The sequence below is a fragment of the Colius striatus genome, chromosome Z (assembly GCF_028858725.1).
Source record: "Colius striatus isolate bColStr4 chromosome Z, bColStr4.1.hap1, whole genome shotgun sequence".
Classification (NCBI taxonomy): Eukaryota; Metazoa; Chordata; class Aves; order Coliiformes; family Coliidae; genus Colius; species Colius striatus.
This window is the reverse complement of record NC_084790.1, coordinates 60,751,932-60,777,619: the sequence shown is the minus strand read 5'-3', so window position 1 is coordinate 60,777,619 and position 25,688 is coordinate 60,751,932. Positions and strand designations below refer to the sequence as shown.

The 25,688-nt window shown below is 43.2% G+C and overlaps 1 protein-coding gene across 6 annotated transcripts in view; it reads left to right on the top strand.

Annotated features, from left to right (window-relative positions):
• The first annotated feature begins 396 nt into the window (after nt 1-396).
• TJP2 (tight junction protein 2) overlaps nt 397-25,688 on the top strand; it is a 65,817-nt gene continuing 40,525 nt past the window's right edge. The window contains exons 1-2 of one of the 6 annotated variants that reach the window (XM_062018699.1): nt 448-541; nt 13,693-13,813. The gene's annotated coding sequence lies outside the window, so the exon portion shown is untranslated. Of the gene's footprint in view, nt 542-747; nt 1,121-13,692; nt 13,866-21,489; nt 21,511-25,688 lie in introns of those variants that run through there. The other 5 variants (XM_062018700.1, XM_062018701.1, XM_062018698.1 and 2 more) reach the window with 5 other exon arrangements.

The window sequence follows — 25,688 nt, the reverse complement described above, 5'->3', positions numbered from 1 at the left end:
TGTACCGGTGGAATGCCAGTTGCTTCTCGGTCAGTCGAGGTTTTCGGAGCAGCGCGGGTACGACTTGCTGAGTGCCGCTGCGTGCTCTGGCCTGGGAATAGAGCTGCGCTGCCTTCTGCTAATCTTGGGTGTTTCAGCTGTGAGTGATGTGAACACCCTGCTCCTCGGAGCTGCCAGAGACACCAGCAAAGCAGAGGGAACTTGGCCCTAGCTCTTCTGTGATAAAAGGCATGAAAAAAACAGATTGAGAGGCATACGCGGAACACTGCACCGCAGTTTTAAAGCCGTTTCAGAAGTCTGCCAGTTAGAAAAGTTTAGATGGGCAACGATCCCAAGTTCCCTAACAAAAGGTTGATGTAAACGGAAAATAACCAGTCAAACGCCGAGCTGAGTGACAGTGCCCGGGAAAGCGGCAGCGGTGAGAGGGCTGCGCCAGTCCCGCCCCGGCCTCCGGCCCCGGGAACTGCAGCTACCGCCCGCAGGTCGGCTCTCCGCCCTGGCCGCGGCGCGGGCACGCTTCAGGCCATGCCGAGCGGCGAAGGTAGGCCGGGGGGCAAGGCTGGGGAGCAGAGCCGGGGCCGCGTCCCAGGACACGCCGATGAGGCCGGGGCGGCCCCGCAGCCGTGACTCAGCGGCGCGAAGTACCGGGCTGCAACCAGTATTTCCTGTTCCCCCGCCCGCCGCCGCGTGTGCGACTCTGGGCCGGGGCGTGGGGGCTGGGCCGAGTCACCCCTGAACCGTAGGAGGCGGGAGGGGGGGGCGGCAGCGGCCGCAGGTGGGGCCGCGCCTGCGGAGAGACCGCGCTGCCCGCCTTGTCCGGCCGTTGCCGCCCCTCCTCCGCACCCCCTTTCTCCCCCACCTCGGGGCGAGGCCAACACCTGCGGCGGGAGCCCGCCTCGGCCCGGCCGTACCGCCCCCGCCCGCAGGAAATCGCCCGACGCGGCGGGAGCGGCCGCACTGAACTCAGACTCGCTCCCGCGCTCGGACTCCGCGCCGCCGTCGCAGCCCGCTCCGGCTCGCCGAGGCAGGACTGAGGGGCAGGGGAGAGCGCGCAGTCCCGGCTCCGGGCAGTCTCCCGAGACCTCTGGTCCCGGCGCAGCGGGGCTGCCTCGGCGAGCAGGCGAGTATCCCCGCGAGGGGCGGGCGGCGCTGCCCGCGGCCCCGCGCCTTTCCTGCGCTCCTCACTCTCCGGACAGGTGTGCGTCCCGCTCTGCTTCCGCGCCCTGCTTTGGGGCCCGCGCTGCGGAGAAGAGCTGGGGGACTTTTCCCTCTCCCTCCTTTTGTGTGCTCTGGGTTTTGGTTCCTCTCCCCGACCCGTTTCATACCTCGGGCGCACTTGGCCGTCTTCGTGTGCTGGCCCGAGGTGGGGGCCGTGTTCCCGCCGGGGCCCCCGCGGCCCCGCTCCCTCTGCGCACCTGGGGCGCGCCAGCAGCCGGGCTCGGGTCGGGGATCGGCTTTTCCCTAACGGGATTACGCGGCTCTCGGTGACTTTTTCAGTGCTAAGTACTTTCCGGGAGAGCGCGATACTGCGTGGGAAGGGGGAGAGATGTCAGAGTGGAGCCAGGGTGGTTGTTTACGGGCTTCTCCCCCTCGCGTGGGCGGCCCCCCGGCGGGCGCACCCCCCCACGGCGGCGGCGGCCGCTGCCTTTGTTACACACGAAATTCCTGAAATCTTTATGTTGGCACATCCTGAGTGGATTCCAGCCGTGCTTCGGGCAGCGGCTAACTGGGTCAGGGGAAGTTTCAAGTTAACAGGGAGCTGTAAAACAAAGGAACAGGCAGTTCCAGGAGCCGAACGCTTGATTGCCCTCTCGAAGTGCACTGGCATCGGCCTTGTTTGTGGTGCTGGAGTCCATCAGCTTTGCGTCGTGGAGTGTCAGGGTTGATCTGCCCAGTGGTATGCACTGGCTTTTTATTAGACAGCTCTGCCCTTACATTCCCCGTACTTGAAATCCGTTTCTGCTGCATATTTTTCCAGGATGAAGGACTACGTGGTGTATGAACGTACGTGTATGAGGGTCATATACTAATATTTCAGTTCGATTATCTGAAAGCTCTTGTATCTCCAGTGTTGCTTTCTAACAGTTACTCACTTAAAACAGCTGGAATCTCTGAAAGATCGGCTCCCTAGCTTCGATTTATAAACTGATATCGTATTCAACAGCTGGTATATGAAAGCTCTTTAGACCCACAGCTGTGCTCCAGCAGAGGCCACCAAATGTCAGCTTTATTTTAACCTTTGGGTATAGTTATCAAGGTGGAGTGGTTTGCAACAACTTTAAATGACTTTTTTCTTTTGCTGAGCAAATTTTTGTTTTAATGGTGTAAGGCTGTGATTCATCTGTGGTTCAGGGAAAAGAAGATAAAAAAATCCCCATATGCTGTGACTGATAAAATTGCTGCTTTTGTTTCTGAGGCATTCGTAGTCTAAGGATTAATCTGCAAACTTTTCCAAGCAATGACCGTTTTCAGGGTCCACGAGGTCTGCCAAGCAAGTATCAGGTACTGGAAAGCCTGGGGAGTTTACTTGTGTAAATCGATACTCATTGACAGATCATCAGGCTGCCTTGAAATGCTTTGGGTGTAGTAAGCGCGAGTCGTGGTCAGTAAGGTTTACACTTGGTATATACTAGTGCTTATGAAGGCCTTCCCAAGGCTTCTGAGGACACTTTCTGCACTTACTTGACTTTAAGGTGAATTTACTGTTATAATTGCTTCCAGACTGTTACATGCAAACGTCTTCTTATGCCCTAGACGTTGAATTCAAGTAGCAATAATGACTTCACCTTTGCAAAAGGAAATCACTGTGGACTGGAGGAAGTGCTTTTAACTTTGTGTTCTGTGTTGCCTTGTATCATCATACTAATAACTGTTACCATGCTTGGTGCTACTACACCAGGTTCTTGTGAGAGTAAAGGTGAGAATTGGGAATTGTGCAGTAGGGTTAGGATGATCCCGATACTTTGCATGAACTATAATCTCAACAGAGCTCTTCAGAATGAATCATCAAAGTAATTAAGTGTCTGATACTTTTTTGATTGTTTAATCCCTCCTTTCCTGCCTCAGTGTCCCCTAAGGACAACCAGGAAATCTTTCTTAGTGATTAAAATCATGTTTAGACACTAAAATGGTTCACAAAGTGGCATGTGTTGCACCTTTGTAAAACCTAGATACTTAAAAATGTCAGAAAGTTCCTGAACCGCAGTAATCTTCAAATTGGGAGTCACCTAATGTTCCAGGAGTACTTCAAAACTGCGCTTATCTTAGAGCAAATTTAGATGATAGGATTTCTCTGTGTGTTTTAACAGTTAGCAACGTTGTCTGTCTCCAGAACTTCCTTGCAGGGTAAAGGAAATCTCTTGTTACAAGACTGTCCTCTTTTAATTGCTGAAATAATAGTATTTACAGTCTCAAGGGTGGTATAACTTTTCTCATGCCTTGGCTGCATCAGTTTCATCCCACTGTAGTAATCCTGGAACCAGTCGTTCTGATGAGAGGGGAAAGCCAGCACTGACATGATGTAACAGCTGCAATATGTTGATGTTAGAGATTTTTACCTCTGGTTTATTTTCAGACAGGTACGATAATATTAATTGCGAGGAACAAACAGTTAAAACTTGGAGTTGAACCTTGACATCAGCTGCAGTAAGGCCTACGTATCCCAGATTGCAGTGAATTTCTGTGAACTTTAGAAGATTGTTGAAAAGTGACAGTCTATTTGTAAAACAAACGTTTATGGCAATAAGTATATAGGAGGACATGATATACAGATCTTACCCATAGTGGAGGGTGTTTGCCAATGATGAGTTACCTTCAAGGACTGCAGCACCAAGGTGAGCGCGTGGCTGTGCTGACATGCACGCTGGAGCATGTCACCCTTCCAGTTAAAGGCTTGGTTTTGATCCCCTGTCCAAGCACTCTAGTTGTCTGGGAGTCCCCGGAGAAGTACATGGGTTTAATTTCTACGTGGATTTCTCTCCCAGGTGCTTGTCCCAGAATGGAATTACTCAACCACGGGATGCTTTCCTCAGTTATTTGAACTTATCTTCTTCAGAAAGGGCAGCAGTGTTACACCCACATGTCTGCTCCCTTGGCAAATGTGCTTGCTTCTTGTTCCCAGAGTCTTCGGAGCCTTCTGTTGGACTTTAATAGTTTATAGCAGTACTAGGGTTATCCTAATCCTATTTTGGATTATTTCTTTTATCAGGTTCCCTTTTTTTGGTCCCTCCTATGGGAGACAGTCCCTCATGAACTTCTCCAGTGTGGGTTCTTCCCATGGGATACAGTTCCTCATGAACTGCTCCGACATGTGGCCTGCCACAGGGGCAGCTCCTCACACCCTACTCCAATGTGGGTTACCCACCAGGAGAACAGTCCTTCAGGGACAGATTGCACCAGCCTGAGTCCCTCACAGGGTCACAAGTCCTGACAGCAAACCTGCTGTGGCATGGACACCTCCTCCACGAACTCCTTAGGTTCTGCCAGGAACTTGCTCCAGGATTAAGTTCTTACAGAGTCACAGCCTCCTTCAGGCCTCCACCTACTCCGGTGTGGGGTCCTCCATGGGCTCTGAGTGCGTCTCTGCTTCCTGGTGGCCTCCATGGACTGCAGGGGCACAGCTGCCTCACCATGGTCCTCACCACAGGTCACAGAGGAGTCTTTCAGGGCCTAAGCACCCTCCTCCCCCTCCTCCTCCTCTGACCTTGGTGTATGCAGAGATGTTTTCACATTCTCACTCCCTGTTGCTGCTGCAGTTCAGCAACTACACAGCAACTTCTTCTCAAAATACGTTATTCACAGAGGTGTCACCTCTGTCACTAATTGGCCAGGCCTGGGTCAGCTGCAGGGTCCAGCTTAGAATTAACTGGCCCTAACCCTGTGAGCTACAGGGGAACCTTCTGGCAACTCTTTTTGTTTGAAGAACCCAGCCCTGTAGCCTCCTGCTACCAAAAAAACCTGGCCCAGGCAAAATCACCACATTATGTAAATTGTGATTTAGAACTTGCTGGTTTTTTTGTGATGTGGTTTGTTTTGTATTGTTTTTTATCAACAAAGCCTGCATTTAACAGTAGAGAGCTGAGATTATGTATTGTGTAGTTAAACAGCTTCATGCAGCAGGAAAAACCACTGTAGGTCATTTCACAACTTAAACTGTTTGTGTTGATTTTGAGTTGATGGTGGTTTTGTTTTCTTTTAAATTGGATGATTGCTTTTTGAAAGTGCATGTTGCTAGGCAATATCGTAGGTCTCTCTTTCACGGGAGAATGCAGACTGTATCAACTCCTTTCTGTCTAGCATTAGGTGGTCCTTGCAGTAGTGAATGTGTTTGGGATGGTTAAGATCCAAGTCTAGTATTGACTAAGTGAGCTGTGGGAGCTCTGGTCTGCTATCTTGCATGGCATCAACCCATGTGTGTATTCATCAGCTTCAGGCTTTTGATTTAGGAAACATGGGCTACCCAGTCTTCCTGAATTTAGGTCAGCATTGTTTTGTATCTGCGTGTTGGAACCTCAAACAACCATGCTTTATAATCTGTAAAGAACATGGAACTCATTAGTGTGGTATTTCACATCTATAACTTGAAAATGACAGAAAAACATACTGAGTTATGCAGTAGCAGGGCCAATGAGAAGTGTGCAAGGGAAAACAGAAATTGCCTTTTGCTCTCACTTTTCCTGCTGCCTGCTCGCTTCCCAGGCTGTTGTCTTTGCTTCTGTTTTGCACCAGGAATCCAGGACTGCTTTTGAGAAATCTCAGAAAGATATGCAGATTATCTAGGGTGGGGTCTGTATACACATGAAATGTCAGATTGAGAATGTCTAGTTAGGTGTGGGTATGTTTTCATTAAGATAGACATGACTTCAGATATTTTGTACAGCTTGGGATATTTCTTCAGATTGGCAAAATAATAACTTGCAAAAGTGTTTTGTTGTCATTACTGTGTGATACCAAACTAATTCTTTACCATCAGCCAGCATTGTATTGATAAACTGAGCCTAAACTCAACAGCATTCGGCTTCATCTAAACCAAAGTTTCATGTATTTGTTCAAGCTATTTGTTATTAGATTTGCATTCTTAGTCTTTCTTGGATTTGGTTTTTAAGAGACATTAGAGAAAACCCATAAATCTCTCCTGCATGTCACTGTTAACAGCAAGGATGTCTGTAGTCTGGCTTGCTCTCTCTTAACATCTGCTTCATCATCTAGTTCTGCTTAATAGCCAGCAGATTTGACTGCTGGTGTCTCTAGCCTCCTTAGCACAACTTTGTATAAGCTGATTCTGAGAATCTCCAGGAACATATGGACTGTTCAGGCAAGGAATGGTCTCTAAAGAGGAGCCAAAAGCAACTGCAATCCATAGGGCTGTGTGTAAGAGTTTTCCAGGTCTTCCTCTTCTCTTTCCATTTAACCGTCCTCTCCCCACACCCCCAATCTGATCCTTGGTGCTACTTTGCCTCAAGGTGGCAAACAGATCAAGCTTTACATATGTGTTAATTGTTTTTTGAGCTGTTTCTTAGCTATGTGACCCAAACAAAACACCCGATTGTTCTGGAAATTGCCAATTGTCTGTCATAGTTCTTCTTGACACCAGAGGAAAAATATGTAGGAAAGACTTTTGTTTCTTTTCGCTCTTTATGAGAGGATTTTTCAGTCTGTAGGTGTCAAGGAGATTTTTGTTGGGAGGCAAAAAGAAAAGGATTTTGTCTCATTATAAAGATGGAAACTTAATTTGTGGCTACATTGGGCAATGGTTGTCTGCATTGTAATTGAGATCGAACTGACTGAAGGCTGATCATTCTTGTGTCTTCAGTTTACATGAAGTGTACTCTATGTCTAATGAAAGAAGTGTTTTCATCTGTCAGGGATTAGAGGGAAAGGAAGCTTTTGCTTTGATCTCATAAATGTTTTTTCAGAGCAGAAAAGAGCTTGTGTCATTCTTTCCCCATTCCCAGAAATGTGTCATGCTCTCCAAACTATTCACTGCAACACTACAATTTTTACAATGTAAATGAAAATCAACTTCAGGACTGCTTTTGCACAGGTCATCTGTACAGCTTCATCTGGATTGAAATCACTGCCCCAAAACTGAAATATTCGTGTGGGTTTTTTTTCCTGTTTTCAACTATGACAACACGGGAAAGAGAAGGGCATTTTGGAACAGGTGAAGAAAAGCTGAGAGTTTTCATGGAGTCCTCTTTCCCTACAGCCAGTTCAATTTACCAAGACTTTTGTTATGTTACCACAATGCATTGTGACAGAAATATGTGTTACTGGATTATCTTTGTTTTGTAAACTCATTAGTAATTAGTGGGACTTGTTGCTTCCTCTGCAAAAGTCATCCTTTGCTAACAGGAGATGTACTAGCAGCTTTGAATTTCTATTTTCAAGTAAAGTCAGCAGAAGTTGATGTAACCTGTGAGTCAATTGTACTCCCTCTGTATACCCAGAGATTTCATGGACCATTTAGCCAGAAGCAGTACTTGGGAGTAACCTGTGATTAGTGTGTGGGCTTGGCTTCCCTGTATACAAAGCCAGTTGTGGGGCACTAGTTCTAGTACAGAATGAATTGGCTTTGCCCAAAGATGGTCCAGAGCTGCACTGAATGCTTTTTAGACTTTGCATAGGACTCTGGATTTGAAAAGTACTTCTGAGAAGTTTTTGTAAGAACTGTTTCTTAGGTCTATAAGGGGAAAATAATTAGGGTTGGAAGAGTGTTGAGGAGTGGGCAGTAAGAAGGAGGAATTGTGGTAATGTTGATGTTGCGAACAAAACCAACTTTGCGGGAAGGGCGGATTTTATCAAAATATGTATATGTTTGAGTAAAATCTAATATTGTTGTGGCTTGACTCCAGGCAGAAGGTTCTTAAAAAATGGAACAGTGTAAAAGATGTCCATTTCTTGTCTTTTCCTAGTCAGTATTGCCTTGGCAATAGAGCTGACAAAGCTACCAGAAGTCACAATGCACGCAGGCTTAATGATGTTAGTTGTGCTTGCAGAGACTTGTAGGAGGTACTTCGCTTTCCAAAACTTCCTATTACTTGTATGCAGATGTTTGAAGTTGTAGTTAAATGAGATAGGCCGGTTTTTTTTGGACCTGGAGAACTAATTCTTTGCTCAGTTTAGTATCTGTGGTTTTAATTTATCGGTTTTCTTAACATGTCACAGATTTTCAGGCTGTGTGTTCCTTAAGTATCAATGTGCAACTAGGTAGGTGAAAACTAAATTTTTCCCCTCTTGACAGCTGTTTGTGGTGGTTGGCCCTGAAAACCAAGCATCTTTCAGAGTCATTTTACTCTTCTAAGGTCAGTCCCATGGATTGCTATTTAGTAATAACTTGAGTGTGTGCATGTGTTAGCATAACTTATACACCAAGTACAGGTAACAAAGGATTGTAAGCGAGATAGGACTTGGCAATGGTTATACAAATCTTGTTGGTAAGAGCTGAATATTTTACAGTATAAATAATGGAAAATATCACTTTTCATCTTAGCAGTTTCTGAATAAGTAGCATGCAAGTCACCCCAACAGAAATATAGATGTCTAATAATAATAGGGAGTAAGTGCAGTTTACAGAGGGAGTTGTGGCTCAGGTCTTCAGTCTTCATGTCCCAACCGATCTTTCTGCGTTTCTATCTGTATTACTGCATAATTACATAATATTTATGTGTGTAATTATACACAACTAATTCTGATCTTATTATCTAAGTAGCATTACAGCAACATTTCCTTAGTTATCTTTTAGCAGTCAAGTATATCTCTCTTAATACCATGACCTGATGGTGATGTAGGGTTTCCAAAGTGTTACTGTTGCTTCAACTTGTACATCTGTCTCCACATCTGTAGTTAGTACCTGAGGTATTTGGCATGCAGTTACGTACCTTGTAGCCAGAACAATTTTGGCACTGAAGGTCGCTTCTGGCATTGTCTGAGGCGCATTCAAATGAGTAGTAGGTGTTACAATGGGAATCTTCAGCTTTCTTAAATCCTTACAAGCCATGTAAGGAAATGTTTCTCCATGCCTTCTTTGAACAGATAAATACTTTCCAATTTCTCCAATGTACAGAGCTTTCTGGTGCTGAGTAAAGAAGTTGAAGCAAATGCTATTTTTGTCCATCACAGTGACTAAAACAGTAGGAAGTTCTCTGTGCAGATCTCTGTTATTCCCTGGATGGATTTGACAGAGAAGTTACCTAGTGCTCCATTAGTACTTGAAAGATTATAGACAGCAGAGATTTAGCAAAGGATTAGTCAATTGGAGAGTGTGCATTATCCGTCCAGGCTTAGAACCGTGATTGTCTCTTCAATCATTTTCATTAGTGTCTTATTCAAAGATCGAATTATGTAACAATGACGTTTCTGGTGAATCTGGTAGGAGTTTCTCTCTCCTGCTAACTCTCCAAGCTTGTGAGAGGGCAAAAAGCAGCATTTTTCTGCTTCAGACTTGCAGCGTGTTTTGAAAAGCAACAGTTCAGATAAGTGAAAAGGCACAACTTCAGTTGCGGCATCTGCGTTTGGATGAGTGTGGTGGAACCCTTGAGAGAGGCAGGATGCGGTACAAGAAATATATAACTATTTTAGAAGCAGCCATAGGTATCACTCCCCTTAACAAGAGGGAGCTGCTTCCAGAGGGTAGACATGCAAATCTGTGGCAACATCCAGGGTAAGTGTCAAAAAGCAATCAGTGAGTAATTAATGGAAAACCTGTACTCACCTTGTATGGTGTGATTTTAAAACTTGCTACCAGAAAAGATGAGAGTTGTTCATAAAACAGGTAATCTGTGTTTTGTACTTTGGAAATGGTGTCTCTTCTGCGGTTGTGGTTAAATTTTGTGGTTTCGTTAGAGATTTCTGTGTACTTCTTGTCATTGTCTGGAAGAATAAGCAAGAGAAGGTGTTATTTCTAAATATTTCTAAATCGTGAGTTTGCTGAAAAACAGAAAGTGTATACAGATGTATACCGACTAGAATGGAAATGAGATAGTGGAGTTGTGTTTGTTGCTTACTACTAACCTGATCGTTCTTTCCTGCCCTCCCCCTCCACCTTAAAAATATACATATTTTAATTTTATCCATCTAGACAAATAGCAGCTTCTAGATGTGGAACAGAACAACACTTTTCTCTGTGTGTGAAACTTTCTTTCTCTGCTAGGAAGCAGGAGTTCATCATATTTAGGAATACCATTTCCCTAAAGGAAAGGTTTTGTTAATGAGAGAAGTCAATTAAGGCTATTCACGTGCAAAATACGAAATACTGAGCATTCTGGTTTAGTTAAAAACAATCCAGAGCATTTTCTTGTAACCACAAAGCTTGGATGTTGGAAAATTCTTCCTGTTCATAACTGTATCCCTCAAAAAATTATGTTGTGTGTGAAAGGGGATTGTCGTTCTCTCTCACCCATCCCTATATGATTAGTATTGATGTGTGACTGCCTTCACAGCCCTTCAAGTCTCCTATTTTTGTTAAACATTAGAATGCTGTCACCCTGTTTCGGACATTACAGAGGAGTACAAAACATGAGAAGCTTTTGTTCATGGACAGTTAATATATTTCCACTGATATGGAATAGTTCCATGTAAGCAAGACTTTGAAGACTTTTACTGCAAAGGCTTGCAGTAAAACTGTGTCTGTATGGCTATAATCAGATATGGCTAGAATCAGATTTATCCTGTAATTTTTCCACAAGAGCACTTCCTCTAATAGTGGTAGCAACAGTAAAAGCAGTTGAAATATAGTGCACTATAGGTTTTTTATTGTTTGTTTGGTTTTTTTCCAGTTATATCGCCAAAACCACAAAAACTAGTCTAGAAAATATGCTGGTGCCAGTAGTTCCTATCTGCTTATCAACACAAGTATTCTTCGGGATGGTTCTGAGTTTCTGGTATCATGTTAATGCATGCTGCTAGAGTTTTTTTCTTAAAAATCTGCCCATTAAAAGTGCTTCTTAGTACATTGTATTTGGTCATAGGACGATGGAGTGTCCTAGATTTTGACTTCCTATGATTGTTTTGTGTAAGCTTTCTCCATGCCAAGACCGTTGAATTTTGTAGCCACTCTTCATATGTTGATAAAGCTGTACATGATTGCTCTTGATGCTTTGAGGAGCTGTTTTGGGAAGTAATGGTACATTCTTGCATAATTCCTCATTGTTTTCAAGTAGGTTTGTTTGTCCAGAGTCACAGCTTGAAACAAGGACTCTAAAAACGAAACATGCCAGCCGTTGTATCTATTATTTTTTTGTTGTTTTGTAAACAGGATTGCTTGGCTTTCCTCTGCTACTGAGTGTTAGTATCAAAGTGCAAGAGACACTGCCCTGTTAATATTTGGTTTTGTTTCCAGGATTCTTAGTTGGGCATCTCCTTCATTGTGGGGTGAGGTTTCACTAATGTGATTGTTTTTACACACTTGGAATTCCAGACTGGTTAAGGTGTATTTGGATTATATTTGGATTTGCCATTCCAACAGTTCAGAAAAGCAGAAAAACTGTTGTCACTGGACTGTTACAGGGATCCCTTTTATGTTTTCATTAAAATTTTCAGTAAGATTTGGTAACCAGCAATTGTGGCAAACTGTGAATTGAAGAAAAAATTACAGTTCTGTTTGTGGCTGTAGACTGCTTATTCTGTACAACTGGAATAAGCAAATTAATAACTTTCTTTGCTAACATTAGCTTATCATTCAGCTTCTAGAGATACCCTGTCACATTCAAGTAAAATAAACCCCATGGTTTAACAGTGCGTGTGTATAGGAAAAAAAAAACCCACAAAATGAAACATAAAGTGACAGTTAACAAAACATAAATAGACCATTTCCAAAACCAAATACTGAATGTAGAGTATTAGAGGTCCTCGCTTATCATATCATCACTCGACAAATTCAGATGCATGCTTAACTCAAGTAATTTGCTTATTTCTCATACTCATCTCCTAAAATAAAAAACAGCATTGGAGTGTGATGCCAGCTCCAGTGCCACCATTTGAAAGCTGTGAAAATCCTGATTAAAAACCCAGACTAAGGTGCAAGGGAAAGCAGATGAGACAAATAAGTAAGTTTGTCAAGTTGTGAATTTTATCAGAGACCTTATAAAGCCCATGTTTCTACCTCAATTTTTGCTGGCATAGGGGTGTGAGTTCTGTTACAGATTGATTTTTATAACTTCTGTCATCTTCTTGCAGAGGCAAAATGATGACAGTAGTGGTAGTTCAGATTTAGCTTGCTTGTGTAACTTTTCTGCAGCATCCAGAATAGTATTGTGTGTACCACCTAGAACAGTAAAGCTGATGCTTCTTCTCAACGCTTGTCATTGCTTCTTTCTTCCCTGTGATAATGACATAAACTCAAATTAAGCATTCTTTTGTTCTTCTAAAATCAGTTAAAACAGTAGTCTTTTACTTTTAGAAAGATGCTTCTATGCTGGGAGAATGAGCTGAGAGGGAAAAAGATCTTGTAGATTCACAATGTGTTGTCTGGCAGGTGCCTACATTTGGTTTTGGGTGTTTTTTTTTTTTTTTAAGCTCTTAACTGTTTAATCTGAGACCCCAATGTATTTTTTAAATATCCTAGAAGTTATAAAGTTTTTTTGTACCTGAGACCTCATTATGATTGTGCCCAGGAAAAAGTGAGTGTCACACACAAGGCACATCAATAAAACAGATAATTGGGAAAGTTCTGCAGAATTCTTTCAGTGTCTGTTTCTTATGGCTCTCCTGCTATCTAGAAATGGCTAGTAGAGTATTACTGATAGAAGAAGAAAGGAAAAAAAAGTATTAACCAGAGGAAAAAACCTCAAACTTGTTACAAGTATGTTTTTAGGAAATCTGACTATCCGCTTCTTTGATGATGGAACACTTTGGGAAGATGGTCTTTGAGGAGACTTAAGATGACCAAGATGTGTTTTGATTAGTTTTTGAAACCCCAACAAACAAACTCTGTCCATTGGCATCTATTTCTATTTCTGTCAAAAAGTTTCATCTTAGTTGAACCATTCATATTTTGTTTTCCTACGTGGGATAATCAAGGGCTAAGACGAGGTGGGGGAGAGGAGGAGGCCCCACAGGGATGCTGAGTGGGAGCTTAACATACTGCTAACATGCTACAGGATGTATTCACATACTGAGAGGTAGCTGAGGCCTGTTGAGCAGGAAAGGGGGTTAGAAAATGGCATTGGAAATTGTTTTTCTGTCACTTGGCGACTGGAGTTGTAAAATTGAAATTTAAATCTCTGTAGCCCATATATCTGATTGTTCTCACTGAGGTTGTACTTAAGATCCAGTGCTCTTACTAGTTTAACCTTATACAATATTGTACAAGCCAAGCTATCTGACTAAATTAAAACAAGGAGTTGGAATGCCTTATGGAGAGGGCCAGTGCAACAAAGGAATGTAAGCATACTTCCTGCCTAGGCCCTATTTAGTTTGCCAAGTGCATTGTTTCCTTGAGTGCAGGCTTGGTGGATGCCTGAGGAGGGACAGAGCTTGATTTGGAGTTTGCGGTATGTCTGCAAGTGACAGTATTGCCATGTATCTCCTTTATTCAAGTACTATTACCACTTGATTGCCAGGGAAGCTAAAGCGTACCAAGTTAACCAGGGAAATGCATTTCTTGTCCTCTTTATCTCTAGGACTTCAGTGTCCTGGAATTCATGGTCACTGTTTTGTGATTATATATGACTTACATGAAACCTTGTTTTTCAGGGAGCAAACTACTGCACTGCCATCTCCTTGTGAGTGGGATTGGGAGCAAAGGTGGACATCAAGTCCAGAGCACCTCACAGCAAGTAAACAGAGGCGTCCAAAAGTCGTTGTTCCCCACAAGGTACCAGTGAAGTCGCACCAGCTAGAACTGGCTAGAACTTGTCGCGTGCTAGGTATAATGTTCATTCTTTTAGCTATGCTCTTAAAAGGTTTTAAGACACTGTGCTTAACAGAGTAATACATTGAAATCAGAACTAGTTCTTAGGGATTCAAAGTTACTTAGAATGAGCACACACACATTTGCTGAAAGCTTCATGATGTACAGCAAGCCTCCAGAAAAAGAGAGACTTCTGCAATGAACTCAATATTCTGCTAAAGTTATGCAAAGAATAATGCATAGGCCTCTACTAGTTCATCTCTGAGCTAAACATTAGCGGAGAATGGATTTAATCTATGGTGATGTCTTCAGCAAATATACATATTTAGCATGGATTTGAGGATAAATAAATTACTTGAAGCACAGAAAGTAATATTAATGGGAATTGCTTAGTGACTCACAGTCCTGGGAAACAATAGCCACACACAGGGAGTGTTGTTTTGCTGCATATTTTCTTGTGATACATCATTAAGGTAAATATAATCCTTTTGGCATCTTAACCTTGCTTTTGAAACCTTTTCTCAAGTGCTTCCAGAGAGAATAGAAGATGCGTCTTTAGTTTTATGTGTCGATGAAACATGCTTGGCTTGTTTTTCTAACTCATTAACAGATGACAATTTTAAGAGAGCAAAATGTTTTTTATGATGGTGTGTCGCAAGATTGTACTTCACTTTCATTCCTGAGAGTTTAAAAGCTATTTACTGCTTTAGTAATTTACTTGGAAATGTGGGTATCAGTTGTCCTGTCTTTCTAATTTGTGACTCATCTGTTAGTTTAATGTTCTGGGAGTGAGAGGAGAGGATGCTAGATGTTGAGACTGTAAAGATATGATAGGAAAGAAAGAAAAAAAAATGAACAAGCAAGCCTTCTTCACTTAGGGCATTGTGTGTGGGAAAATACGATACCAAAATACCAGTGTAGCTTAGATAGGTAGGAACATCACTGTTGAAGTCTCCAGCAGGCTCTACATTTTTCTCAAAAAAAATACCTTTCAAGGGTATGGTATGGTATGGTATGGTATGGTATGGTATGGTATGGTATGGTATGGTATGGTATGGTATGGTGTGCAAACCTTACACTAGGGAATGTGGATTCTTGCAAGCCCAGCTTTTAGCAAGAGAAACTCCAGAACCATATACCTACTAGAGAAAGATACCTCAGAAGCTGCATCCAGCCAGCTTGCCTCTGGGCTTCCAGGAACTGTAGATGTGTCAAGTTAGTGACTGGGATGACTGTGTCCATGTGCTTTCCCCCTCATGATTGTGTTCACTTTTCTGCCCTGGACTCTGACCTGCTCATTTCAGTCCGTTCTGAAAAGTAGCACCCAAAAGTGAGCACGATATCCTAGCCTGGTACTTTGCTGTTACTGAGTAGGGCTGCAGAATTGCTTTGTTTGTTAACGAGCTCATCAGCAGGAGGTTTGCCAGTATAAATAGGAGGAGGAAAGGCAGAGCTTTGAAGCACACATAGTTTTAGTGCTCTAATGGATTAACTGGGCTGAAGAGCTCTGTCTGGAGCCTTGCTTTTAAAATTAACCCCTGTAACAGGAGAAAAAAGTAACAAGAAAATTTTGCGAGTGTTTCTTTTACATTCTGCATATTCTTTTGTTCATTCTTAATAAGTGTGATGATATCCACAATAACAGAATCTTTGGGTTTTTTGCTGTATAGTCTTAATTTGAGACATTGTAGTTGATTACCTTGATGAAATTTTTGATGTTGTAGAGCTTGGCTTCTAGTGAGAGAAGGCAGATAAGTTGCTAAAAGCAGAGGATTGTTTCACAGCCTTGCAAGGAGTGTTGAAGCATCACAGAGAAGAGAGGAAGGAAATGAAATATAAGCAAAAAGAATGTTCAAACAGAATATGCTTGGTGTGGTGTCTTCTGTTTAAAATGGACACGTTGGAGGTGGGGAAGAGATACGCTTTCAAGTGTTGATACATACTTGAGAAGAAAAACAGTGCACACTTCTGTGATTTGAATACATTTAAACAACTTCATTTTTTCATTTTTTAGGACAATAGTATTAGCTTTTGTAGCTTCTTAGATGAATAGTGGTCAAAGTGCTATGCAAGAGAAAGTTGCTTCAATTTGCAGTGTCTATAGAGGAAATGAGGGGGAGTGTTCATGTATGGTCACTATTAAGTCCCCATTTTGCTCTCCAGCAGTAGGTCACACTATTTCATTTGCTTGCCTTACTTACCAGACATTGCAGTATTGTTTAAAACATTACATGGATGAAAATGTCTTTAGAATAAGTAGGCTGTTTCTTTGTTCTCCCCACTATCATTTTTGTTGACTATTATCAAACGCCTCTGCATATTCTGATGCTGCTTTTTATCTGTCCTGTGATGTACTATGCGTATATATTATTCTAGTTCACGTGTCTTTTACAAAGGAGTACCAGCAAACAAGAAGTCCTTTGCTACTTTTTGGCTTAGTTCTGTGCATTTTTGGTGGTATTGAAATTCAGTTTATAATTGGCTTACAATGATGCTGCTTCTGGCTCTAAACCACTATCTACATGTTTTAAATGTCGTTAATTTGAATTGCCAAGGTAAATCTGTATATCTAGATGTATTGGTTATTTTTTTTAAATGCTTACCATGAGGAAGTCAAGGGGGCTTGGTGAGCTGCAGAGGATTTGATACTGTTGGTTACTCCAGGGAAGTATATATGAAGTGTGAGATGCTGTTTATATTGAGCTCAGTGTTTCTTCTGGGGACGTTTGTGATTTCTAAAATAACAGCCTCAGAGTTCCTGCTTTGAAACCTGGAAAGTGTAACAGCAAATACACTAGGCCAGAGACAGCCAATGTACTGGATCCTGCAAACTGCATGCCAAAATCTTTATGCTGCACAATCACAAGCTGTACTTTGGAAGTGGAGACAAGGGGCAGGATAATGAACATGTCACTCTGCTTTAAGATGGCACTTGAGTCGTGCAGTTACCCAGGAACGATGCGCAAACTCAGGCGGAAGGGGACCTCAGGAGGTTTTTAGCCCAACCTTTTGCCTGAAATAGGGTCGGCTGTGAGATCAGAACAGGTTACTTAGGGCTTTAGCCAGTTGAGGTACGAAAACCTGCAAGGACAGAGATGGTACAACCTCTCTGTGCCCTGGGTCCATGGCTTGGCTGCTCAAGGAAATTCTTTCTTCTTATATCAATCCAAATCTCTCTTGTTTGAACTTTTGCCTGTTGTCTCCCAACCTCCCACCACACACCACTGTTAAGAACCAAGCTGCATCTCCTCAGTCTTGTCTGAACACCACCAAAGGGCTGCTGTTGCGTGTCCCAAAGGTATCCTTCTTTCTACAGGCTGAACAAGCCCAGCTGCTACAGCCTCCTCTTGCAAGAACAGTGGTTCTGACCCCACCATCCTGGTGGCTCTCCACTGGATTCACTGCTACACATGTTCAGGAGTGCTGAGATAGTATTCATAGCTTCTCATCTCCAGTCCGTCCAAGACGGAGCTTAAGATTACTGTGCCATACCTGTGATTTAACCCCAGTCCAGAACTGTGTGTTTGAAACATATGTACCATTCCCGAGGAATTCGAGAATCAGAGGTCAGCTACCTATACATCCTCTATAATCTTCAAGGTTGAATCTGTTAGGACCTAGCTTTCTATTTAAAGAAGCAGACATAATTGGATTTATGAATCATTTAAGTAGGACTGGGCTGACTGATTTGTGTGATTTTGCAGGCTGATGACAAACAATCTAAAGAGATTGCCTGGAAGGAAAGGAGGAAAGGCTATTTGGCAACACAGTATTTTTAGAAACTTCTACAGTGCCTTTCATCAGAGGATCATGAACACTTGCTTAAAACTAAAAGCAAAACTGACATCTCTGTTCGGACAGTTCAAAAACTGGACTAACAGCCTATGTTCCCAATATCTCTTGCTGAAATCAGTTCCCAGTTCTTTAAGGAGGTTGCCTGTTTGCCATGCTGTCTAGATGTTAAAATACTAAATGTTGAACTTTAACATTAGGAAAGAAAAAGAAATTATTGTCAGAGGAGCCAGTTAGAAGTTGGGAGGGACAGTGAGGAGGATGCAGAGAGAACCTGAATCACAACATGGTAACCAATCTTGGTTGTTGCAGGCAAGTTGCTGAATAGCCTTATTTGGCTGGTAGGAGTAACTGTGGGAGGCAGCTGCTTGCTTAAATTTATATTCTATAGTGTAATGTTAAATGAGTGTTTCCTCTGCTGATGTTGGAAGAAGCACAACAGCTTCATTCACAGAAGCATTAGGTAATTTATGGAATACATCTTAGATTTTGCATGACTCAAGCTACAGCAAGTGTTCTCTCTAAGTTGGTGCTACACGGACCATAGATTCAATTCCATAGTAGGCAAACAATGTCTGCCTTGTTTACTTGAACTGAAAATCTCATTGGGAAATGTGGTCACTGTAGGTTACTTGCATGTTTTTCATAGAGTTAATAGTCTTTCCATAGAACTTGATTTTAAATTCTCTACATACCTACATAACATTTCATGGAATCCTCTGCTCAAGATACTGCTTTGCACAGTTATTGCACAGGCAGAGTAGCTGGTTCTAAACACAGCAGAGGACACAGTTGCACATTTATAGCCAAATGTGTGTAATTTTGATATTTACTCATCACAGTGCAATGTCCTTTCCAGGACTGGCTACCTGTACCTATGCCTCCTATTTCAAAGGGAGACAATGTGACAAAAGAGCACGCAACCATGCCCCAAACACCAAAGTCCACGGAGACCTTTGTAGAGAGAAGAGACGATTTTGCTGGGTCTCCCCCTCTTCTTCTGCTTGCACTGCTATCCCAGATCAGTTTTGGCTAGTTTGTAGGTATTCAAGATCCACGTGGTCTTGTGGGGTTTAAGACAGACTTGGTCGGGAGAAGTTAAGTCTAATTGTACACTTGATGATGTGCTACTTTGAGCTGTAGTTTAGGTGTTTGGTTTTGCATTCCGTTGACTTACAAAGGAAGAGAATGGTCACACTGTCCTCCTATGGAATTAGCTGTTAGGTCAATTGGGTGCTTTGAGTACCTCTTCTCCCTTTTCCTGACCCAGGAGACTGGAACTTGGGGTGCTGGAGGATTTCCTGCAGTTCTTGTTCCTGGTTACGCTGCTGTCTCGTGTCCTTCCATTTTTGGTTTACGTGGCACATCCTCCCCTTGTAAAGCCTACCTACATATCCATCTTGGGAAGACAGATTGGTCAAAGGGCACAAAGTACCCAAGGAAGGCCTCAAAGTTTGTTCTCTGTGACTGAATTGCAGGTTAAGTACTCTGTAAATTGTGATTATGTTGATAGTTACATCAGTCCATGCCATCAGTACGGGCATCTGGGCATTTGGCCAAGCTCTAGTGTGAGCATGAGCACTAGAGGTCACTTACTGCTCACAGTTGTGGGCTGGTATGGATTGGTTTATCTGCCCATTGTGGCAGAGTAGCTGTTTGGTTTGAGAAAAGAGGAAAGCAAGCAGGAAAAAATGTGACTGCTCTGATCTTACAGATGAGAAAGTTTGTGGACAACCACGGGATACATTTTTATAAGCCCAATGGTATTGCTTTCCATCTTTTATTGCAGGAAACTGAATAGAGGCAAACTGATAGGCCCTTCCCAGGTGACTATTTGTCATAAGAAATTAAAAAAACAGCCTGTTTTGCTTTCATGGTTGTGGCCAGTTCCTGAGTCTGTGTTGCACTTACCTCAGGCTAGCTACGTGTGTTAACCTTGTTTGTTGCCTGACAGCTCAGGGAAGTATAGCGTGGTAACACTGCTATTAGCAATAACACCATGTGGCTTTGATAGAGTCATAGAACATGCCAAAAGGAGGCTTTAAGCCAAGCCACAGCTTTTGCCTGGAACAGGAATTAATCCTCCTTGGCCTTGGACAGGATTTGCAGACCCTTAGCGTTGCTCTGACTGGCACTGCTGACACTCGCTAACAGGCTATGTCTAGGGGGGGAATCCAGTGTTAGCTCATCATCTTCTGCCAGAGCCTGTGTGGAGTGAAGCAGCTGCAGGAGGCTGGGGCTCTTCTTTATGTTGCCAAAAACTTGATAACATGCATTAAGAGACAGCAGTCACTGGGATCTAGTGGCTTCTCCTTTCCTTATCCCGTCTTATATCTGATAACTGCTTTCTTTTTAAAAATATGTTGCCATCTGCGTAAAATAAAAAATTGATCTTTCATCTAAAACTACGTAGCCACCTACAGCAAAATCCTGCCACATCCTATCAAATTGGAAACCAGCTCAAGTTTTCATCTAGTCATGCCATTTCAGAGAGGATAGTGTTGGACAGTGGCTCTCTCTGCTGGTGCCCTGCCATAATATGCTGTGCTGATGTTGTCTTTCTCTGCCACGTCTCACAGAGAAACTCTTGATACCAGGTGGCTGTCACAGTTTTCTGTGTGTGAGGAGCTTGGCCGTCTGCACTTAGCTTTTCCAAGTGGTGTTGTCTTTGGTTGTATACCAGACTGCAGGTGTTGCAACAAAAGTTGGATGGTATCACTCTGAAAACTGAGAGGAGGGACTAGATGAAAGAGGAGCAAAGTTCATGCTTTGGCATTTTTCTGCCCTTTTCCCTCCAAATTTGAGGGCAGGCCTTACAAAATAAAATGTTGTTTGCATTCATTTTTAGAGTGTTGGCTTAAGAAACCTCTTCCCTTCTCTTTGTGCTCATTCTTAGTTTCTTCCATCCAAGAGCTGATTCAAGTATTAACTCATCCACCCAAAATAATCTTAAGTCCAGGAAGACAGTAGCACTAGGAAAAAAAAGTATTTTATTTCTGAGTACAAATGTGGTTGAACTTGTGCCAGTCTTCTGCTCCTTGGTGCTTTTAGTAACCAGTCATTTTGCAAGCTCTTGAGCTCTGTTACTTCAAAAACACCCCTTTTTTAAAAGAAAAAAGTAATTACAGCCTCAAAACCTCAGTTTAGCCTCTGAATGAATAGGAGCAATGTTGAGTTTGAGACTGATGTGGAAGGGCTGTAAGTGATGGGAAGGAAGTTTGGCCGAGGCTGCAGACTTGGGGAAGCCATCGGGTGGGAGCTTGCAAATCCCTGTCCTCCTAAAAACACAGAGAGAAACAGGAGGGTATGATCGGTGCATTTCTGTGTGACAGCAGCGCTGTGGGTGCTATCCAAAAGCCTCGGGTCAGAAACGCTGCCCAGGGACCACGGGACCGTCTCTCCCGTTTACATGGTGACAAGCGTCAGCTGCTGGCCGCTGCCAAGGGCAGGAATACAAGAAACATTTTTGTAAAAGGAGAATAACAATTCCTTTCTTCCTGGGGAGAATGAGAATGTTTCTTCGCCTCCCCGGGGCGTTGGCAGGCGTGATTGGCTGCCGGAGGGCAGCCGGGCCGCGGCAGTACAAAGTCGCTCTGTGGCGGGCGCCTCCGTGCCGGCTTTGTCCCTGGCGGGCTCGGGCCGCCCCCGTCGCCCGGGCCTCCGGTGCAGCCCCTCGCGCCGCCGCTCCTGCCGGCCGGCCGGCGGCCTGACCGGTTTCCTCCGGCTCTCCCCGGGTGGCAGGGTGGAGGCGTGGTGAAGCGTGCCCGAGTCTGGCGGCGGGCGCCGCGGCGGCCGGCGATGTTACTATGGGAGCCACGCAGGGCTCCGCCGGGAGCGAGCCGCGGGAGCGCGCAGGGGGCTCGGAGCAGGTCGGTAGCCCCCCTGTTGCCGCCGAGCCCGCGGGAGCGCCTCTGCCGCCGCGGCGGCGGGCTGCGGGGCGCGCGGGGGAGGGTGCGGGCGGCGCGGCGCGGCTGCGGCGGTTTCCCGCAGGCTGACGGCTGTTCACGTACTGAAACCCGCCAGGTGCACCTGCGGCCGCCGCCGCAACCGGCCGGGCCGGGCCACGCCGCCGGTGTGAGGCGAGGGACGCGGTTAGCGCGGGCTTCGAGTTTGCTCCGCGCTCCCTGCGCGGCTCGGGCCGGCCACCGGTGCGGCCGGAGCCTAGGGCGAGTGAGAGCTCTCGGAGATCACGAATTCTTTCAGTGAAGTGGGAGCAGGGAGCTTCAGGGCAGCGGGCGGGAGTGGGGGGCATTCGACTGTTGGCAGTGCCGGCCGCAGCAGTGCAAACGCTGCAGGACAAAATATTATTTTGTTTTAAGCGTTGGATGCAGGTCAGTGTTTAACTGAAAAATACCTATGTTTCTGTGGAGAAACAAACTCCCGAGTTTGAAAAAGAAAACCCTCTTCCAAGCCCCTGCTGGTGTTTTTTTAAACCCCAGACCTGTTCAGTTTTTCTATGGAAGCGTGGCTGTACCGAGTTGCAGTAGCCAATCTAGCTGTGGAGTACCCAGGAGCAGTGAGAGCAGCATCTGCCAGGCTGGAGAGGCCCTATGCTGGCAACTGATCTTATCTGTAGTCATCTCCCCCACCCCCGCGTAAACATGGATGGAAGCCATAAACGTAACTTAATTTATGCCTCATAGTTTGTTCTGTGGCTTATTCAATAATTAGTACTGTGAGTATTCTTTTTGTGTATGGAGCCTGCACATGTTGGCCAATACCCCAGACTGTACATGTTGTGGGTATTTATGAACTACCACATGGTATTTTCTTTTATGTGATTATTTCCAAAGTGGGTGTGTTTGAGTTGCTTGTGTTTTTGATTCTTTTGTTTGTTGTTAGTGTTTTTGTGCTTGTGTTGTTTTTTGTCTGGTTGGGTTTTTTTTAATAAAACGCAAAAGTTGTGCAGTTCATCTAAATATGCTACTCTTATTCTATACTTCCTGTTCTGTTACCTTCATCACCTTCTGTACTTGTCTGTCTCGTCTGTTGTGAGTCTTCTCTTGTAAGCTCCTTGATGCAGGTCCCATTGTATTTGACACTGTTGTGCTACAGTACATTTAGTAAGAAGGTGTAAGATTATTTGCTGGTGGTTCTGTTGAGAGAAACCCAAATAACCATGACAACCTCTCAATTACAGCCCCTCTTGGGGGTGAGGTTTAAAGGTGTTGAACTGAGAGGGATAGAAAACCTGACTGCACATGTGAGCCATAGTAGTTACAGAGCTTACATTTACAGATGTGCACTTTACACGGCTATTACTTAATTACTTCATTTAAACAAAATCATAGTAAGCATGGAATCATTCCTGAAGTAAGAGACCTTGCAGTAGATTTTAGCAAATGATGTACTGGTAGACAGTACTGTCAATCTCCTCCTATGTGTCTCAAATAACAACATTTTTTGGATGTGCTTTTATCAGTATTGGTGCAAGCCTTAGCCTTTTGAAGTTAGTGACAACCCTTCTGTTGGCTTGACAAAAAGTATGAGTCTGTAACCCCCCTATTGAATATAGAGGGTTTCTTCAAACTCTTCTAGGGTATGACTTTCATGTAAAGAATTAGGAGTTAAACATTTTGGATGCAGCTTCTTTTTGTTTCACAGCTGTGAGCCAATACAGTGTGGAAGCAGGCCGTGTTGGCTGTTTATTCAGTGGCAACTTCTCTGTCAAAAGAAAAGTAGCTTTGGCTGATCTTTCCGCCTGTCTATTGTTTGTGACTGAGAGAAAGCTCATGTTTCTTATGCATACAGACCTTTTAGGTAGGGATGAATTGTCAGTGTGCCTCCTGCAGTGGTTATATTCCTTCCTCTTAATTTTTCCTGAATTACTCTATGCAAACAATATCAAACTTATAACTATGGTAGGAATTCCAGTTTTCATGGCTTATGATTATTAAAACTATAAGACAAAGGGCAATTCAACTGATACTGTACATAGTTTTTGAGTCCTTTTTGTAACAGAAAGTGATAAGTTGCAGTATTTTCTTAGGAAACTGAAGTCTTTGATGCTGCAAGAATGTCTTTTTTTTTTGAAAGACCTGAACTGTATATGATTTAGGAGCCAGATAGTATAATGTAATTCGTGACTGTGTCAGAATTGCAGAATCACTTTGTATTTTAAAACTGTATTCAGAATACATTTCTTACCATCAAAATGAAGACCTTGCCAAGAACTTTGTGTGATCTGTGCTGATAAGACAGATGTGTACTTCAGATATAAGCCTTAAGGCAAAATTATGTTCCTGAATGCATTTTATCTGGAATGTACAGTGGAAACTAATAGATACATACATGCAACTATTCTCGATGCTATGTAAGAGTAAAACATCATCTAACTTACTAAACAGCAGGAGAGATGTCTTTGTGAGCCCTCAGGCATGTCTATCCAGTAACTTAAAAATACACTACAGATAAAAATGTTCCTTCTAGGCCTACAGTGGTAGCAGTTAACTAAGCAGTCTGATGATTGTCAGCAGCTTTCCAGTGTTTGTGCCTTGTGTGGTGCCCTATTAAATAATCAGAGCACAATATCTTTTTACATATGCTGCTGCTGGAGTCTCTAGATCTGGGTAACAATACTGCATTCGTGTTTCACAAGAAAATTTTGGATAAATGATTCTCATAAAAAAGCTATGGTATCAAAAAAAGACAAAATCTTGGAAAAAACCCAGCTGTGTTTGAATGGCTTCCTTATACAGCTACATGAGATGATATGCCTATCCATTATTTATTTATTTTTCACTTAATAATGTATGTAATCAACCAGACATGTCTTTCTCTTGCACATGCATACCTGTTCTGTGATGGCAAAGCATTTTGGATGCTCTCTGTTTAAGATTCTTAGTTGAGCTTTTGAGAGAGAATACACGATGTCCAGCTAGACGGTCATTCCCAATTCCCCAGACAGAACTGTGAGAGGCAAATTGTTGGCCTTTGACTGAACTGAGCAGCTTGCTGCCAGGGCCAGCACTTGGCACTGATTGCTCTTCTTTCTGTGTTCCAACACTGCAGAAATCTTAATGAATAATGTGGGTTTCTTCTAGTGGCTGGGACTGAAGATTTTTCTGTCCAGGCAGTGTTTCAGAAGCTTTTTGAAGAGTTGCAGAACAGGATGAAAAACAATTTATGTTTTTTATTGTCTTGTTTTAATAAGTAATTTTTATTCCAGAAATAAGATGCAATGATTTTTGTTATTCTATCCATAGAATTAAGCTGGATGTATTTTGAAAGCAACCGAAGTGACAGTAGCAGAAGTGATTCGTACTCTGTGTGTGCATGCTCTATAAATGATGCCATCTAAACTCCTGTTTCTGTGTAGAATTCTACATGCATTGTTGTGTCTGTGGACTACACAATGGTTACAATTCAGCTGTAAATTTTTATTTTCTAGCACCTAAAGTTTTCTCAAAGCCTTGCAGTTTAGTGTTGAAGTAGAGATGTTGTTCCTGATCCAGTATTTTGACGGGAACTCCCTTTCAGTTGCTGACAGTTGGCAAACACTTGTATGTGCTTTACGTCATTATGATGTGTTACAGTAGGCCAGGTTACTAAAACCTCACATCAGACTTTTAAAGACATAGTTTTGATTGCAGGTGGATGCCTCCTGATCAGTCTTTGCTGTTCCTTTGGTGTATGTGATATACTGAAACTCTCATCAGAGATAGGGGGATGATTTGAGTGTGTTTTGTCATTTCCCATGTGGCCTTTTGTTTGACAGCTTATTACGATGCCTTCTTAATTCTAACATTGCTATGATGTTAAACTATAGAATTTAATTCGCTATGCTTCATCCATTAATTTCTCTGCCTGTTGTAATAATTTTTCTTTCTTAATTTTCCATTCTTTTCCTAGCTTTGTTTTCCTGCATTATCTTGTAGGAGTGAGTAGATGTTTTCCTAGTGTCTTCTGCAGCAATAAAAATAGACTAAAACTCTGGATCCCAATAATTTGAAAAGGGATTAAGTTTTTCTTACATTTTTTTAAGACTTGTCTGTCTATAGGCAGGTACATAATGTACATTTGGGTACATAATGTCTTGTTCTTTCAG